Source organism: Colobus angolensis, unplaced genomic scaffold (assembly GCF_000951035.1).
Source record: "Colobus angolensis palliatus isolate OR3802 unplaced genomic scaffold, Cang.pa_1.0 Scaffold73, whole genome shotgun sequence".
Classification (NCBI taxonomy): Eukaryota; Metazoa; Chordata; class Mammalia; order Primates; family Cercopithecidae; genus Colobus; species Colobus angolensis.
The window spans coordinates 17,942-24,479 of NW_012121043.1; positions in this window are offsets into that span (position 1 = coordinate 17,942).

Here is a 6,538-nt window from a genome sequence, read left to right on the forward strand (position 1 = left end):
CCTTGTATTTTTTAAAATATTTCATTCAGTTTTGTTGTCATCTTGATTATCTTTTCTTCTGTTTATTTGGAATTTTGAGTGTTCTTGATTTTCTAGTTTCTTTAGAACAGAAATTTTTTGTTTTTCATCTTAATGTTTTTGTGCCCCAAAGGTCATTCAGGAACATGCTTTTAAATTTGGATTTATTTGTATAATTTCCAATGATTCTCTTGCTATTAATTTCTAGCTTTATTCCACTCCCCACTTACGTCCCTGTTCTGCAACCAACAGCTCAAGTTTCCCTAATGCCTAGAAGTAGTAGTGTTGGTTCCCAGGATAGCACAGTCTGTTAAAAGTTAGGATCAAAAATGGCATCTTGCTGTAGTCGCTTATGTTTTCAAAAGGTCATGGTACCAACAGTGAGTTCTTTCCCTGAAGCACTTCCATTACACAGTCTCTTGGCCTGTCCCTAAGTTACATTCAGAACTCAGGCATGTCAGTGCTCTTCCATAGCCTGGATTAAACAGTTCCCAGTGGGAAAGTGAACTGCAAAGAGACTCATTCACCCCTATTAGGGTCACATATGGCCAAGTAGGCTTCTTGTTTTCCTTCTCCTTCCTAGTTTGTTTAATTTTCATAACACTTTTCCGTTGAACTTCTATGTTCCCTTTTGGATAATGTATTCAAAGTGTGACTGTCTTTACATTATTTTGGTTGTTCCTATTGGATGAGGCAAATATACATTGCTGCTAATCAGCCATCGTTTCAGGGCTTCCAGGATATCTGGTGCACTCCTTAGGATCTCCCAGTAGCTGCAGTTTACAAGGTCACAGAGTCACTTGGCCCTTTCAGAGTAGGGAACACCAATCAGTGAAGGAACATCAATTTGGCAGGCATACAAGAAAAAGAAAGACTTTAAGATATATTATAAAGCTACTGTATAAAACTGATAAGTGAATTCAGTGAAGATGCAGGAGACAAACCCAATATAAAAAGAATCAGTAGCATTTCTATATGTCAGCAGCAAACAACTTGAAAAAGAAACCAATAAAGTAACCTTACTTACAATAGCTACAAATAAAATAAAATATCTAGGAATAAACTAAATCAAATAATTAAAATAATTCTGCAATAAAAACTAAAAATCTCATAGTCTGTGGCATGATAGGGCAATTACAGTTAACAATTTATTGTATATTTTAAAATAACTAAAAGAGTAAAATTAGAATGTTCCTGACACAAAGATATGATAAAAACTTGAGGTGATGAGTACCCACAATTACCTTGATTGGATCATTACACACTGTATGCCTGTATCAACACATCACATGTGCCCCATAAACATGTATATCTAACATGTATCCATAATAATTAACAATAAAACCTTAAAATACTCTGAAACATTGATGAAAAAACCTGAAGAGGACACAAAAAATTGAAAGATATTCTATGTTCATGGATTGGAAAAATCAATATTGCTAAAATGACCATGCTATCCAAAGTGATTTACAGATACATTGCAATTTATATCAAAATACTAATAAAATTCTTCACAGAAATAGAAAAAAATCCAAAAATGTATATAAAACCTCAAAAGACCCAGAAGACTAAAAGCAATCCACAGCAAAAAGAACAAAGCTAGAGGCATCACATTACCTTATTTCAAATTACACTACAAATCTATAGTAACCAAAACAACATGGTTCTAGTTTAAAAACAGAAACAAAGATCAGTGGAACAGAATAGAGAACCCAGAAATACACCCACCCATTTACAATCAACTCATTTTTTACAAATGCACTAGGAACATTTATTGGGGAAAGGGCAGTCCCTTTAATGAATGGTACTGGGAAAGTTGGATATACACATACTGAATAATGAAACTAGGCACTTACCTCTCAACATATACAAAAAATAAAATTAAAATGGATTAAAGACTTAAATGTAAGTCTTAAAACTATGAAACTCCTAGAATAAAGTATTGGGGAAACTCTTCAGGACATTAGTTCAAGCAAAAATTTCTTGAATAACACCTCAAAAGCACGAACAACCAAAGCCAAAAAAAAAAAAAATGTACAATTGGGATCATATCAAGCTAAAAATCTTCTGCACAACAAAGAAAATAATTAGTAAAGTGAAGAGATAACCTACAGAATGGAAGAAAATATTTGCAAACTATTCAATCAACAAGGGATTAATAACAAGAAACTCAAACAACTCAACAGCAAAAAAAAAAAAGAAAATCAGAATAAAAAGTGGGCAGAAAAGATTCCTCCCAATGTACCACAGAATAGATTGCAAAGAAATGAACAGAACAAAAAGCAGCTTAGAAGATATAACACTGAATCCAAGAGTAGATATTGCAAGGCTGTCATAACAAAATGGTATGAAGCAGGCATGAAATCTGAAGCTCATGCCCAAAGCATAATAATAATAATACCAGTAGTGATAGTGATGATAATAGCAGCTGTATATGTATGTTCTCGCACTGCTATTAAGAAATAGTTGAGGGGGACGATGGCAGATGGGAAGCAGGACTAGCTTGCAACTTCTGCTCGGATGGACAGAGCAGCATGTAAAATTTTGTTCCGAGGACTACCACAAGAGTAAATCAGGAAAGCTGAGCGAATCCACAGATCCTTTGAAGGAACTGAATCACTGCTGTAGGGTCCCTGAGTTGCGAAGAAACCATGAGCCTGCTTGTTTTCTCAGCCGGGAGGCTCATGGTGGGGCACATCTACAGCCCTGGTCACAGGCTGCATGGAAACAGACTCGGTGTTGTTGGGAGCGGGCAGGGGGGATTGGGGGAATCAGTGGGCTTTAGGACTGTGGGCTGTGGGAGCTAGGTGAGGCCTGTGACTGATGACTTTCTCCTGGTGATCTCCATGATTCAGCAGAGGCAGCCATAATCCCCATGGGAATATAACCCTATTGGACTGGAAACCACACTCCCATCCCCCACAGCAGCCACGGCAAGTTCCAACCAAGAGGAAGATGAGCTAAGAAATGTCTAACCATGCCCCCATCTGGTGGTCTTTCTCTACCTGCCCTAGTAGCTGAAGACAAAGGTCATAATCTCATGGGAGCTCTATGGCCCTGCCCACCACCTGAAAAACCTGAATTCTTAACCAGGTGTTTCTAGGACAAGTTTGCATCCTCTCTATAGGACCACAGCTGATGTATTCTTGAAACCACCACCTCCTGGCTGGAAGCCAACCAACACAAAACCAGCACGCTAAACAAAAACACAACCAAGGACCCTCACAGAGTCCACTTCAATTCCCTGCTACCTCCACCAGGGCAGGTGCTGGTATCCACAGCTGCAAAACCTGAAAGTGGAATATGTCACATGACTCATTGCTGATATTCCCCAGTACCAGCCCTGAGCCCAGTAGCTCCGCTGGGTGCCTAGACCCAGAAAAGCAAAAACAGTCATTACAGTTTGTCCTTCAGGAAGCCCCATTCACAGGGAAAGGGGGAGAACACCACATCAAGGGAGCACTCTGTGGAACAAAAGAATCTGAACAGCAGCACTTGAGCCCCAGATCTTTCCTCTGACATAATCTATCCAAATGAGAAGGAATCAGATAAACAATACTGGTAATATGACAAAACAATATTCTTTAACACCCCCAAAAGATCATACCAGATCACCAGCAATGGAATGAAACAAAGATGAGATCTCTGAATTGCCAGAAAAATAATTCAAAAAGTCATTTATTAAACTAATCGAGGAGGCACCAGAGAAAGATGAAATCCAACTTAAAGAAATCAAAACATATGATACAAGTTGTGAAAGTAAAATTCTCCTGTGAAATAGATAGCATAAATAAAAAATGATCACACTCTGGAAAACAAGGACACACTTAGAGAAATGCCGGAAAGTCTCAGCAATCAAACTGAACAAGAAGAAAAAAGAACTTCAGAGCTTGAAGACAAGGCTTTAGAATTAAGTCAATCCATCAAAGACAAAGTAAAAAAAAAAGATGTAAAAAAATGAACAAAGTCTCCAAGAAGTTTGAGACTGGGTTAAATGTCCAAACCTAAGAATAATTGGTGTTTCTGAGGAAGAAGAGAAATCTGAAAGCTTGGAAAATATATTTGAGGGAATAATCAAGGAAAACTTTTCCAGCCTTGTTAGAGATCCAGACATCCAAATACAAGAAGCTCAAAGAACACCTAGAAAATTCATCAGAAAAAGATCATTGCCTAGACACATAATCATCAGGTTATCTAAAGTCAAGACAAAGGAAAGAATCTTAACAGCCCTGAGGCAAAAGCATCAGGAAACCTATAAGGAAAAACCTATTAGATTATAAAAGATTTCTCAGCAGAAACCCTACAAACTAGAAGGGGTTGGAATCCTATATTTAGCCTCCTTAAAACAATTATCAGGAAAGAATTTTGTATCCAGTGACACTAAGCTTCCTAAATGAAGGAAAGATACAGTCTTTTCCAGACAAGTAAATGTTGACAGAATTCACCACTATCAAGGCTGCACTACATGAACTGCTAAATGGAGCTCTAATCTTGAAACAAATCCTTGAAAATAGAACTTCCTTACAGCATAAATCTCTCACGACCTTTATAACAATAAGACAATTTAAAAAACCAAGGCATTCAGGCAACAAATAGCATGATGACTAGAATAGTACCTCATATCTCCATACTAACACTGAATGTAAATAGCCTAAATGCCCCCACTTGGAAGGTACAGAATGGCAGAATGCGTAAGAATTCACCAATCAAGTTTCTGCTGTCTTCAGGAGACTAGCCTAACCCATAAGGACTCACATAAGCTTAAGGTAAAAAAGGTGGAAAAAGAAATTCTATGCAGATGGACACCAAAAGTAAGCAGGAGTAGCTATTCTTATGTCAGACAAAACAAACTTTAAAGCAACAGCAGTTAAAAAAGACAAAAAGGGACATTATATAATGTTAATTAAAAGGACTAGTCCAACAGGAAAATATTACAATTCTAAATATATATGCACCTAACACTGCAGCTCCCAAGTTTGTAAAACAATTACTACTAGACCTAAGAAATGAGATAGACAGAAAAATGCTAATAGTGGGGGACTTTAATATTCCACTGAAAGCACTAGACAAATCATCAAGACAGAAAGTCAACAAAGAAACAATGGACCTAAACTATACCCCATAACAAATGGACTTAACAGATATTTACAGAACATTCTACCCAACAATTGCAGAATATATGTTTTATTCATCAACACATAGAACATTCTCCAAGATAGACCATATGATAGGCCACAAAACAAGTCTCAGTAAATTCAAGAAAACGGAAATTATATGAAGTACTCTCTCAGACCACAACAGAATAAAATTGGAAATCAACTCCAAAAGGAACACTCAAGAACATGCAAATGGAAATTAAATAACCTGCTCCTGAATGATCATTGGGTCAACAATGAAACCAATAGGGAAATTTAAAAATTCCTTGAACTGAACAATAATAGTGACACAACCTATCAAAACCTCTGGGATACAGCAAAGGTGGTGCTGAGAGGAAAGTTTATAGCATTAAATGCCTACATCCAAAAGTCTGAAAGAGCACATATAGGCAATCTAAGGTCATATTTTATGGAACTGGAGAAACAAGAATGATCCAAACCCAAACCCAGCAGAAGAAAAGAAATAATGAAGACCAGAGCAGGACTAAATGAAACTGAAACAAAAAAATACAAAAGACAGATGAATCAAAAAGCTGATTCTTTGAGAAGATAAATCAAATTGATAGACCATGAGTGAAATTAACCAAGAAAAGAAGAAAGATCCAAATAAGCTCAATTAGAAATGAAACAGGAGATATTACAACTGATACCACAGAAATACATAAGGTTATTTAAGGCTACTATGAACACATTTATGCAGATAAACTACAAAACCTAGAGGAAATGGAGAAATTCCTCAGAATACACAACACTCCTAGATTAAACAAGGAAGATACAGAATCTCTGAACAGACCAACAGCACACAGCAAGATGGAAATGGTCATTTTAAAAAATGCCGACAAGTAAAAGTCCAGGATCAGACGGATTCGCAGCTGAATTCTATCAGACATTCAAAGAAGAATTGGTACCAATTCTATTGACACTCTTCCAAAAGATAGAGAAAGAGGGAATCCTCCCAAATCATCTTATGAAGGCAGTATCACCCTAATACCAAAACGAGGGAAGGACATAACAAAAAAAGGAAAACTACAGGCTAACATCCGTGATGAACATAGATGGAAAAATTCTTAACAAAATGTTAGCTAACATAATCCAACAGCATATCAAAAAGATAATCCATCATGATTAAGTGGGTATCATATCAGGGATGCAGGGATGGTTTAACATACATAAGTCAATAAATGTGATACAACATATAAATGGAATTAAAAACAGAAATCACATGATGATCTCAATAGATGCAAATGCAGTAAAAGATTCGACAAAATCCAGCACCTCTTTATGATTAAAACCCTCAGCAAAAGTGGCATAGAAGAGACATACCTTAAGGTAATAAAAGCCATCTATAACAAACTCACAACCAA